General features: G+C 39.6%; 1 non-coding gene and 1 pseudogene across 1 annotated transcript; both read right to left on the reverse strand.

Moving 5' to 3' along the window:
- The window catches only part of LOC122043681, a 28,694-nt pseudogene extending 21,841 nt beyond the window's left edge, over window positions 1-6,853 (reverse strand).
- A 4,502-nt stretch (window positions 6,854-11,355) lies between these two features.
- Window positions 11,356-11,462, reverse strand: LOC122044629. Its single transcript, XR_006129660.1, has one exon. It is a non-coding gene; the product is annotated as a small nucleolar RNA R71 (small nucleolar RNA).
- Between the last annotated feature and the right edge of the window lie 1,129 nt (window positions 11,463-12,591).

Raw genomic sequence — 12,591 nt, forward strand, 5'->3', positions numbered from 1 at the left:
CATTACTATATTTTATGCATGATTTATCTATGCATTTTCATGCTCCTTGCTTACTTTTAGCATATTTACTCTTTCTTATTCGGAGAGCTGCTCTTGTGTGTTTTCTGTCTACAGGGGTCAAATTTGGAGAAGAATTGATGTTCGTAGTCAATTCAACAATCAAATGGAGGAAAATGACACTAGCCATGAGTACCACACGGCCATGGCAAAGGAAAATGACCTTGGCCGTGTGAAGCTGGTTGGTCGTGTAGCTTCAGCAGAGAAAGAGAATGGCACGGCCGTGTGAGAGCCACACGGTTGTGTCACTTTTGAAGCTAATCCAGAACACGACCGTGTGGATCTACACGGTCGTGTGACATTTCCAGAGGCAGAACATTGCTAGGTTGTTGCACGGTCGTGCACTTCTTCTCTTCTATTTGGCCACACGGTCGTGCAAGGTTTGCACACCCGTGTTCTCTGGCTCGCTCCGGTGCATCAACAAACACTGTTTTTGCTCTAAAAGTTATCCCTGTCAACACAAAACCAAACAAAGAGCAGATATCCGTACAAAAGAGTATATATGATAAATACATGATAAAAGAGGCGATCATACAAAGAATATGTACGTATAAAGTAAGTGAATGTGTGTAAAAACATGCATAAACCATCATAACATTTATGCACATCACACCCCCAGACTTGAACCTTTGCTTGTCCTAAGGCAAAACGCTACAAACTATGTTCATGAGCGCATGACAAAGTTTCATAATCCCTAGTGCATTCGCCTAACTCTATCAACTAGTTTCATTGATAAGCATGATTGTGGAGTTACCTAAGTATGGCCTAAGCATAAGTCCTTTATGCTGGTGCAATAAGTAGCTCAAACTCTTCAAGTTTTCATTCTTTGTCCAAGTTAAGTCGTCATACAATTGAGTTCCTAATGTTCTCGGTGATAGACACTTACCTGCCACACACTTGGTTCATTTTTCTTAAATTACACAAGATCTCAAAGGATACTACGTTGAATCAAGAGAAACATAACATTCATTTCCCCAGTAACCTAACTCGGTCTCAAAGGGGTGAATTGTTAGTTTCCACTCACGACAACTGTTTTTTATCCTTTATTATTATTATTATTATTTGGTGTTGTGTAGCCTAATCACACATGCGGGATGCATATGTTGGGATTTAGATTTTTCCAAATGAGCTTCCATGATCCAAGGTCATCCAGTAACCAAAATATAAATAAGAAATCCCCATGGGAACAACAGTACTAAACAATTTGGATGAATCATAACTATTCCAAAAATATTTCTACTATTCAAGCTTAAGTACTTAGGTGTATTGTAAATAAGATCCTTAAGGTTAGGCCAAAAACTTATACCAAACTCCGTACAATACTTAGCTTATTTCATGCTACTAGAGATAGAGAAAGGAGATACACTAAACATACTAACCCTATCTTGACAACTCATAAACTAAGAAAATGCTAGTCATTTTGCTATCGAACAAGTAGAAGAAAAAGTTGAAGGTTTGTTGTTCTCAAATATGCCTCAAAATCAGAAATGCGAAAAACAAAGCAAAGTTCAAATGAGATGCAAATAAAAACATGAAACTAGAAAAATGCAGATAACCAAAACAGACTAAAAAATGAAAATATACAAAGCAGAAAGAAAATGCAAAAAGAAAAGAAAACTCAAAAACTCGACTCAGGTTGTGCAGACAGACACAACACCCCCAGACTTAGACTTTTCATCATCCCAATGAAATCAAAATGGTCGATGAGGCCGAATGTCGGGAAGATCTGGAAGCTCAGGATAAGTCTTAACCACCCATCTCAGATCCCTTACCTGTTTATGATATGCAAACAAATCATCAATATTACTCTGAAAGTTCCTCATATACCACCTAAAATCTTCGTTCCAAACCATTCTCTTTCTATGAGCCTCCATAAATTCAAGCATTCGTGTGCATAACTCTCTCTCACTCTTAAAATAGTCTTTTAGTTGTTTAAACTGCTCGTCCTCCATGTAAAATTCCTAGTAAGCAATCCATTATTTTGTTCAAGATCATGATGAAGAGAGTCAATGATAGGGCTAAACTCTTGAAAATCAAATCGCAAAACATCCCGACTAACCGAAGGCACATCTTCACGAAGGGAGTTTGGAGGTGGCCTAATCTGTTGCCTTGCTAACATCAAACGCCAATTCTCCTTAACATGGATCATAGTCACAGCCGGGTTGGGCAATCTAAGGGGAAAACTATCCTTAATCACAAGACTATACCCAAATTCCTCCTGGCGAATCAAACGAGTGGTTAAACAAAAATTTAGATACATTCGAGAAACATCATCAATCATTTCAGGACCACTCAAGTCATAGCTCAATACTACTGCAATGTGAGTAAGCAATCCACCTAAAACAATGGGGGTAGGGGAGAAAGTTTTCCCTATTTTTACCAAGTGCTTCAAAAAGAAATATCCTGAATTAATAGATAGCATTTTCTACCATTCCCCATAAACAATACAAGTCCGAAAGCCTTACAATTCCATCCTTACCACCCCTTCCAAATATCGTATTTCTCATCATCATATGGGCATATCAAAAGATTGGGTTAACGATACTACTACCATTAGAAACATGTGGATTAAACCCAGACTTTCCACCAATTTGCTCCCACAAATTTGAATTTTTCAAAAACAGGCAGGATTATGTAGGCTCCGTCCCTAGGCAAATCATAGCATATATTAAAATCTTCAAGACTTCATTCATAGTCATCATTAAATAAACGAAATTTTAGTTTTCCTCCTCCTTGAACATTATCAACAGAAATGGAGCTTAAAATTTCCAAGACAATACAAGGGTAAGTTGGGTACCTTAGGGTCATTATGCTAGACCAACCTATTCTATCAAGCAACCAATCAATATCATTTCCAAACCCCAATGCTTGTAAGGTCTCTCGATCCATAAATCTAGTGCTTAGAATGGGACATTTAGATAAAGAATGAAAACGATGCAATTGATCACCATTAGAGAAAGTAATACCAAAGTTGTTTGATATACCTTCGAAGCGTGCATTCTCCTATTTTGAGACGACCAACACTTCTTTTCCTTTCCTTTGACGAGAGTTCCATTTTGCGATGTTTGACATCACGGATGATCGATTGGAATGAGATGAACATGGGGGCGGAGTGGTAACACCTTGGGAAGTTGGAGGAAGAGAGGAGAGAAGGGAGGTGTGGGGGAGAAGGTGAAAACGGCAGCACAGACGTACAAGCCTCCGCACACCCGTGCTCTAATAAATCAAGGGTGTGGGTCGGGCCGTGTAGGGTTGTACGACCCCTCCATGGCACAGCCGTGCCAATTGGCACGACCCCATCTTTTCTCCACTCGGCCGAAGTTGCACGGTCGTGCCAATTGGCACGACCCAGTCCTTCCCCTTCTCTGGTCTTGTCTCACGACCGTCCCAATTGGCACGGCCTGAGCTTTCTCCTTCTCTGGCAGTCTCACACGGCCATGCCAATTGGCATGGCTTGTGTCCTTCCTCTCTCTGCACAGGCCACACGGTCGTGCAGGGCTACATGGCCCATGGCCTTCATCCTTCTGTTGGCTTCGCATGGCCTTGTGGGATCACACCGCCGACTCCTTTAGGCTCACGGTGACTCGCCGTGAGCATTTCGACGTCAGAGGAACCGAAAGAGCAAATACCCAAAAATGCTCACGACCAGCTCACGAAGGCTCAGCACATCCTGAAAGCAAATACCCAAAAATAAAGAAATAATAAAAGTGTTCGACTTAAACTCACTAGAGAAATAAAATGACAAAAGGAATGATGAACTAAAATTAAAGAAAATCCATGGGTTACCTCCCAAGAAGCGCTTGTTTTAGGTCTTTAGCTCGACCCTATTTTAACTCATTCAGGTGGACGTGGATCTGAGAAGTCTATCAGCATATCTTCCTCTGCCGGCACATCGTGGAGGTATTTTTTTAAATGCTTCTCGTTTACTTTAAATTCCCTATGCTCCAAATGTCAACAACTCCAAATGGGTAGACCTTTTTGACTTGGAATGGTCCTGTTCATCTCGATTTTAACTTCCCAGGAAAAAGTTTCAATCTTGAATTAAATAGCAGCACTGAGTCCCCTTCCTCGAATTCTCTCCACATGATATGTTGATCATGTCATCTCTTTGTTCTCTCTTTGTAGGATTTGGCATGTTCATAGGCATCCATCCTCAATTCATCAAGCTCATTTAATTGGAGTTTCCTTCTGTCTCCTACTAGCTTTAGATCCATGTTAAGTTGTTTTATTGCCCCGTAAGTCTTGTGTTCTAATTCTACTGGAAGATGACACGGCTTTTCGTATACAAGTCGGAATGGGGTCATACCAATTGGAGTCTTGAAAGCAGTACGGTATGCCCATAAAGCATCATCCAACTTCAATGACCAGTCTTTTCGGGAATTAGACACTATCTTTTCTAATATTGCTTTTATCTCCCGGTTGGAAATCTCTGCTTGTCCATTGGTCTGGGGATGGTAGAGTGTTGCTACTTTGTGGCTAACTCCGTATTTCTTTAGCAAATTTTTAAACTCTTTCAATGAAGTGCGAACCCCCGTCGCTAATAATTGCCCTAGGTACACCAAATCGTGGAAAAATCACCTTTTTAAACAGTTTAATTACTTCATTGGCACCACTAGTAGGAGAAGCTATGGCTTCCACCCATTTCGACACATAGTCCACCACCACCAAGATATAATTGTTTCCACATGATGAAGGAAAGGGTCCCATAAAATCTACTCCCCATACATCAAACAATTCTACTTCGAGGATACAATTCAGTGGCATCTCATTTCTTCTAGTGATGTTCCCGGTATTCTGACATTGGTAGCAGGACTGCAAAAAATTCTTTGTGTCTTTAAATAGTCTTGGCCAAAAAAATCCTTCTTGTAAAATTTTTGTTGTAAGATGATGAGTGAAGTGAAATAAAATGTCCTTGATTTCGTCTTCTGGTACACATCTTCGGTAAATTGTATCTCCTCATTTCCTAAAAAGTAGTGGTTCGTCCCATATGTAGTGTTTGATGTTTGAGAAAAACTTTTTCCTCTGCTGCCAGGTGAATTTTAGGGGAAGTACTCCACTTGCAAGGTAATTAACAAAATCCGCATACCAAGGAACTCTATCAGAATTTACTGCCAACAAATGCTCGTCAGCGAAAACATCATTTATGGCCAGATGAAAATCTACATCTTTTTGCCCATTCGCCCATACTTGGGATAGATGTCTTCCACAACATTCTCAACCCCTTTTTGTCTCTAATTTCCAGATTAAATTATTGAAGAAGCAAGATCCACCTGATCAACCCGGGTTTGACATCTTTCTTATTAAGCAGATATCTTATGGCAGCATGATCAGAATACACTATCACTTTTGAGCCTACTAGATAAGACCTGAACTTGTCGATTGCAAATACTATGGCCAATAATTCCTTTTCGGTGGTAGAATAATTCATTTGGGATGCATCCAATGTCTTGCTCGTATAGTGGATTGCATGTAGTACTTTATCCTTTCTTTGTCCTAAAATCGCACCCACTGCAAAATCACTAGAGTCGCACATGATTTCGAATGAGAATTCCCAGTTTGGAGCTTGAATTACGGGAGCTGAGATGAGAGCACTCTTGATTTTCTTAAAAGTCTCATTGCAGTCATCGTCAAAACAGAATTCAGCATCTTTAATCAACAAGTTGGTTAGTGGCTTGGAAATTTTTGAGAAGTCCTTGATGAAACGCTTGTAAAATCCAATGTGCCCTAAAAAGCTCCTAACCCCTTTTACGTTAAGAGGTGGAGGTTGTTTCTCAATTGTCTCTATTTTGGCTTTATCTACCTCAATTCCTCGTTCTGAAATCTTGTGTCCTAAAACAATTCCCTCTTTGACCATGAAGTGGCATTTCTCCCAGTTTAGAACTAAATTCACATCTTCACATCTCTGAATAACTTTGGAAAGGTTCAGAAGACAAGAATCGAAGTCATTCCCATATACTGAGAAATCATCCATGAATACTTAATCTTTTCTGTGAAATCTGAGAATATTGCCATCATACATCTCTGAAATGTAGCTGGTGCGTTGCAGAGTCCAAACGGCATTCATCGATAAGCATAGGTACCAAAAGGGCATGTGAAGGTGGTCTTTTCATGATCTAGGGGATGTATTGGAATTTGTAAAAAAAAACAGAATACCCATCCAGATAACAAAAATAGGGATGCTTTGCCAATCTTTCCAACATTTCATCGATGAATGGTAGGGGAAAATGATCTTTCCTACCTTCCTGTAATTAATACACATCCGTCATCCTGTGACTGTTCTTGTTGGAATCAATTCGTTATTTTCATTTCTAACCACAGTCATTCCCCCCCTCTTGGAGACCACATGGACTGGACTCACCCATTCACTATCTGATATAGGATAAATGATCCCAACATCAAGAAGTTTCAATACTTCATTCTTCACCACCTCTTTCAAATTTGGATTTAACCTTCTTTGATGCTCAAATGAATTTTTATATCCTTCTTCGAGCATAATTCTGTGCATGCAGATTGAAGGGATGATCCCTTTTATGTCATCAATGGTGTATCCGATTATTTTTATGTGTGTTCTTAGCTCCTTGATCAATCTCGGTGTCTCCATCTTAGTCAAATTTGCATTAATTATTACTGGGAAGGTGGAATCTGGACCAAGGAACGCATATTTAAGGTTAGGCGGCAGAAGTTTTAACTCTACTTGAGGTGGTGCAATCTCAGGCAATGCTGGTTCCTGTTCTAATAACCGTATTTCTTCATTTGCCACGACTTCTTCTGATGCTCCCTCGATTTCTTGAGTCATTCCCTCAAATTATCGTCATCATCCAAGTCCTCCTCTACACATGATGCTGAGGTAGATATCAAACCTCTCGGTGATTTTAGTAAGACCTCTCCACGCCAAGGAAACATTTTTTGTACATCCTTGGATTGCATACTGATGGACTCCTCTAATTCTACCTGAACCTCATTCTTTATGTGTCTTGATTTATTTTCATCCATCAACACTCCCTTATCCTCTTCTGCTTTGATCGGGTGTAGAGATAAGTTTAGCACGTCTTGTCCTGACCAATCGCTGAGATTTGACACCACCATATAAACTATTTCTTGTGCTTCATCCAAACTTTTTTTCATGAGTACCCCCCCCCCCCCCCAGCTGTTGTGTCCAGGAGGCTCTTATTCTGGAACAAGAGTCCAATGTAAAATATGTGAAGAACCAACCAACTCTCAATACCGTGATGTGGGCACTGATATAGAATTGATAGGTACTTATCCCAAGCTTAATGCAATGCCTCTTCATCACATTGCTTGAAGTGCAGAATCTGATCTCTCAACTGAGGAGTTCTTTTTGGAGGAAAGTATCTATTTAGAAATTTTCTCTCTAATTCATCCCACATCTTGATGCTTCTCGGCTGTAGAGTATTGAACCAAACCTTTGCATTACTTTTGAGACTGAATGGATAAACTATAAGTTGTATTGAATCAGCCGGAACCCCCTCAACTCTTAGTGTGTTGCAATAGCTGTGGAAATCTAGGAGATTCAAGTAAGGATTCTTTGAATCTAATCCCCCAAACTAATTTTCCTGCACCTTAGAGATAAATGATGGTCTGAGCATAAAATTCTTCGTCGGGATTTCTGGAAACACAATGGGCCCAGCTCTTTAGCAGACTTCGGTGCTCCATAATCCTTTAAGGGTTTTAACATCATTTCCTATCCGAAAAGACCAGGAGAGCGAAGCAGACAGACATGCAGGGTAATTGAATCTCCTGCAAAGTTAGCTTCGAATGCAAAAACAATATATGGAATAAAATGTAGAATGTAAAGAAAAACAAGAGTAAAATTATTTATCTCTAAATGCAAACTAAAGGAAAGATAAAGGAAAAAAAAACAAAGTCTAGTCTAATCTAGTATAACTATCACCAATGTTATAGACGCAGTCACCGGCAACGACACCAAAAACTTGTTATAATTTTGCAAGTGCACGGATTCATCATCAGTAATATAAAAGATTGTTGAACCCACAGGGATTGATTATAAGCACTAGTGATGGCACACTTAGGATTGCTACACTATCGATGGTTGTAAGTAATCTAAGAAAATATATTAGAAAGCGGAGAATGAGAACTAGCAACGAGAAGAAATCAACCTGGTTAATGAAAAGTTCTAGGAGTTCAGTTTCATTATGGTGGTATTGATGTGTCTCATACTATCCTATACTCATTGTCCATCGTCATGCATTATCCCAGAAGCTAAAGCAACTATCTTTGAGCACCAGACAAAGACGATCCTTACGAAATCCTGTTACGGTTAACCCTGTCACTAGAGCGCCTCGGTAGATCACAAGGACATGACTCTTACTGATGTAATCAAGGATAGAATTAAGAAGCTTAGTTTGGTCTCTTACTTCCTTGAAGGAGTCGCCTCTCCTTTCAAGGAAGTACCCTAAATGTCCGTGAACGGGTTACCCCTGTCACTAGGGTCCCTCAGGTGTACGATCTAAGGTATTCCCTCTACGAGGTTGCCAATTCCTATACAATCAATCAACACGACAAAGAGATCGAGTAGTCGAAACAAAGCAAGTGAAATCATCCAATGAATATAAACATAATATGAGTTTTACATCAAAACCAATCCATAATTACTCCCTCGTCCTAGAACAAGGACTCTACTCCATAGACGCTAGAGAAAAACCCGAAGACATAGTAAATCTAAACATACAATCCTCAAAAGCTAAGAGAGAAAGAAGAAGTATACTTATCAAATGACGATGAGTGATCTTTGGATCCAATCCTTTACTTCTAGAGTTGATGTGGTGATGAAAAGGTCGCTGGATCGATGTTCTGGACGGCATGGAACGGCACCAGAGTGATTCTCCTCTTGACGGCTCGCCTCCCGGCCCATGGAAAAAGGGTTAAAACCCCTTTTATAGGCTAGGGTGCGGCGCGGCAGCACGCCCGTGCAAGGATGGCACGGCCGTGCCATTTCTTGGCTCTAGATGCATTGCACGGCCGTGCCAATTGGCACGACCGTGTGATGTTGGGACTCGGCTTCTGGGGACACGGCCGTGTAGGGTTGCACAGCCGTGTGCTACTTGGTCTCGGTCATGGGGGGTACAGCCGTGCAATTTTGCACGGTCGTGTTCTGATCTGTCTCTGGTTTAGCCGCACGACCATGCACTTCTTCTCTTCTGTTTGGCCACACGACCATGCAAGGTTTACACGATCGTGTTCTCTGGCTCGCTCCGGTGCGTCGACAAACGTTGTTTTCACTCCGAAAGTTGTCCCTATCAACATAAAATCAAATAAAGACCAGATATCCATACAAAAGAGTATATATGATGAATACATGATTAAAGAGGCGATCATACAAAGAATACATACATATAAAGCAAGTGAATATGTGTAAAAATATGCATAAACCATCATAACATTTATGCACAACAATCGTGTGGATCTACACGGTCGTGTAAGACATCCAGTGACAAAGCATGGCATGTCCCTGTGAGAGCCAAACGGTCATGTGACTCTGGCCGAGAGGGAAGTAGGCAAGGTCGTGTGAGATTCACACGGCTATGCCACGGGCCATGTAGCACCCAAACCCCCTGCTCTATATAAGGGTTTCTCCTCTTTTGAAAAGGAGGAGACTCTACCTTTGGGGAGATGGAATCTTGAGGCTTTCCTTCACCTTTTGGGCGTTGATCCGATGATTTCAAGGAGTTTTTCATCCAAGATTCGACTTCGGTGGCACGAATTAGTTCCGAAGATCACTCGTCTTCTTTAGATAAGCATTTCTTCTTTATCTTCTTGATTGAGATCGAAATGTTTACGATCATCTTGTCTTCGGTTCTTTTCTCTTGTTTCATGGAGTAGATCTCTTTGTTCTAGGATGGAGGGAGTATTTGTGATGTGAATTGATGTATGAATTCATGGATTTGCCAACTTCTTGTTTCAATGATGTTGTTATGTTTGGTATCAATTCAATCTTGTGTTGATTGTTGTGGTTGGATCTAATTACCATTCTTGATTGGTTGTTTGTAATTCTTATGGATCTTGTAGAGGAATTCTCAAGATTGTATGACCGAGGGGAGTCGTGATAGGGCTGCCCCGTTAATGGACATTTAAGGGACCACCTTGAAGGGTGATGCAAGAATCTACAAAGAAGAAGGATAATGAATGTGACGTAGTCTATATCTTGATGTGAATTGATTAGTGATGAGTTTCTATGTTGTATGACAGAGGGGCGTCATGACAGGGCCGCCCCGTTAATGAACTTCATAGTGATCATTTCTATTTAGTTTCTTAAGGTGTAGATTAATGTCCCTAGCCGGTGTCTGCAGAAGATAACCTACAACTTCTTGCAAACGCATGACAATTGAGGATAAGGTTGGTAGACCATATTACATTGATAAGTATCACAAAGAAACCAAATTTCCTAGAACTTCCATAAGACCTAGTTTCCTATATTACCTTTCTATTTCTATTTTCTAGTTTTGGTTTTAGTCCGTGTAATTCTTGTTCGGTTGTTTAGTGATTATAACCAGTCCCTGTGGATACAATATCTTTTTGTATTACTGATGACGTATCCGTACACTTGCAAAGATGTAACAAGTTTTTGGCGTAATTGTCGGGGACTGCGTCTATAACATTAGAGATTATCATTTAAGTTAAACTAAACTTTTCTTTGTTTTTCTTACATCTAACTTGTAACTAGTTTTCTAATTCTGTTCTTTAATTTTTCTTTGCATTCTTTTATTACATTCTTTTATTGTTTTTGTTGTGAATCAAATTCTTTGGTTCTTTATTCTTTATAAATCAAATTTTGCAATCTTGTTCTTGTGTATGCAAAGATCTAATTTTGCAGGAGATTTATTTCCTCTTGATCCTGAAATTGATAGAACCTTTCATAGAATGAAAACCTCACAAAGACAACAAGAAGATCAAGAACACTTAAACATGGCGAACAAACCACTTAAAGATTATGCAGCACCATATGCTAGAGGGCTTCGTTCAAGTATTAATAGACTATCTATTAAAGCCAATAATTTTGAGATAAAGCCTGCAATAATCACTATGGTGCAACAAAATCAATTTGGTGGAGGATCGCATGAAGATCCTAATCAACACTTGGAAGTTTTCTATGAAATCTGCGGTACCATGAAAATGAATGGTGTACCTTCAGAAGCAGTGAGATTATTACGAGATAGAGCTAAACAATGGTTGAATTCTTTAGCTCCAAATAGCATTACCACTTGGGAGCAATGTGAGCAGCAATTCTTAGACAAGTTCTATCTTCCAAGTAAGACAGCTCATATAAGAAATCTTATTGCAAGCTTTAGACAGTCAGACTCAGAATCCTTATTTGAAGCATGGGATAGATACAATAATATGCTCAGACAATGCCCACATCACGGATTAGAGAAGTGGTTAGTGTTGCACACATTTTATAATGCCATCAACTACCATACTAAGGTGTCCCTAGATTCAACTGCTGGAGGGGCACTTATGAGTAAGAGTTTAGATGAGGCTGAAGATATAATTGAAAGTGTAGCACAGAATCATCATCAATGGGCAGCTGAAAGAAGTGGAGGCTATTCTTATTCAAACCCAACAAAGGCATCAGGGAAATTTCATGTAGATGCAATCACTATGATGTCTGCAAAACTGGATGCTCTTACAAAGAAGCTAGAAAATATGGGAACAAGTACTAGTACAGTCAATGCCATTGTATGTTGTTGTGAAACATATGGGAGTTCTGATCATGCTCAAGGCTCATGTCCTCTAGGAGCTATCTCAGCACAAATCAATCAATTAGAACAATGTGATACTATCATGAGCTATAATCAGAGACAGAACAATCCATATTTAAACACAAACAACCCTAGGTGGAAGAATCATCCTAATTTTTCCTATAGAAACAATCAAGAACAAGGACCATCTATGGGGGCAAGGCCAAGTTTCCAACCTGGGCAACAAAAATTTCCAACAACAACTACCTTCTCAAGGCTATCAATCTTCTATAATTGAGAAAATGCTTGAGGAAATTATTTCCAGCCAAAATGAAATGAAGCAAGATATCTTGAAGTTAACTCAGAGAATGGATAATTCTAACAAGCATTAGAAAATTTTAGATAGCCAAATTACCCAGTTAGATTCTTCATCTTTAAGAGCACCAGGATAATTTCCTCGAAAACCTGATGTTAATCCTATAGAGCACTGCAATCAAATTGAACTTAGGAGCGGATGGACCTTGGGGGATCCTCAAGTGACAGTTCCAAAAGGGATGAAAACTGAAGAAAAACTCTCTCCTTCAGCACTTGAACCTATTCAAATTCAAGATGAAGAGGAGAGTACCAATAAGGTTGAAGAGACTCTTCCACTTAATCCACAAAATCAAGTAGTCCCTTTTCCTCAAAGATTAGTTATGCTGAAAAAAGATGAAGAGTTTGACAGATTTTTGGAAAAAGTTAAGGAGATTTGTGTTGAAGTTCCTTTAATTGATGCAATCTTACAAATGCCAAAGTTTGGCAAATTCCTGAAGGACAT

This window comes from Zingiber officinale, chromosome 2A (assembly GCF_018446385.1).
Source record: "Zingiber officinale cultivar Zhangliang chromosome 2A, Zo_v1.1, whole genome shotgun sequence".
Taxonomy (NCBI): Eukaryota; Viridiplantae; Streptophyta; class Magnoliopsida; order Zingiberales; family Zingiberaceae; genus Zingiber; species Zingiber officinale.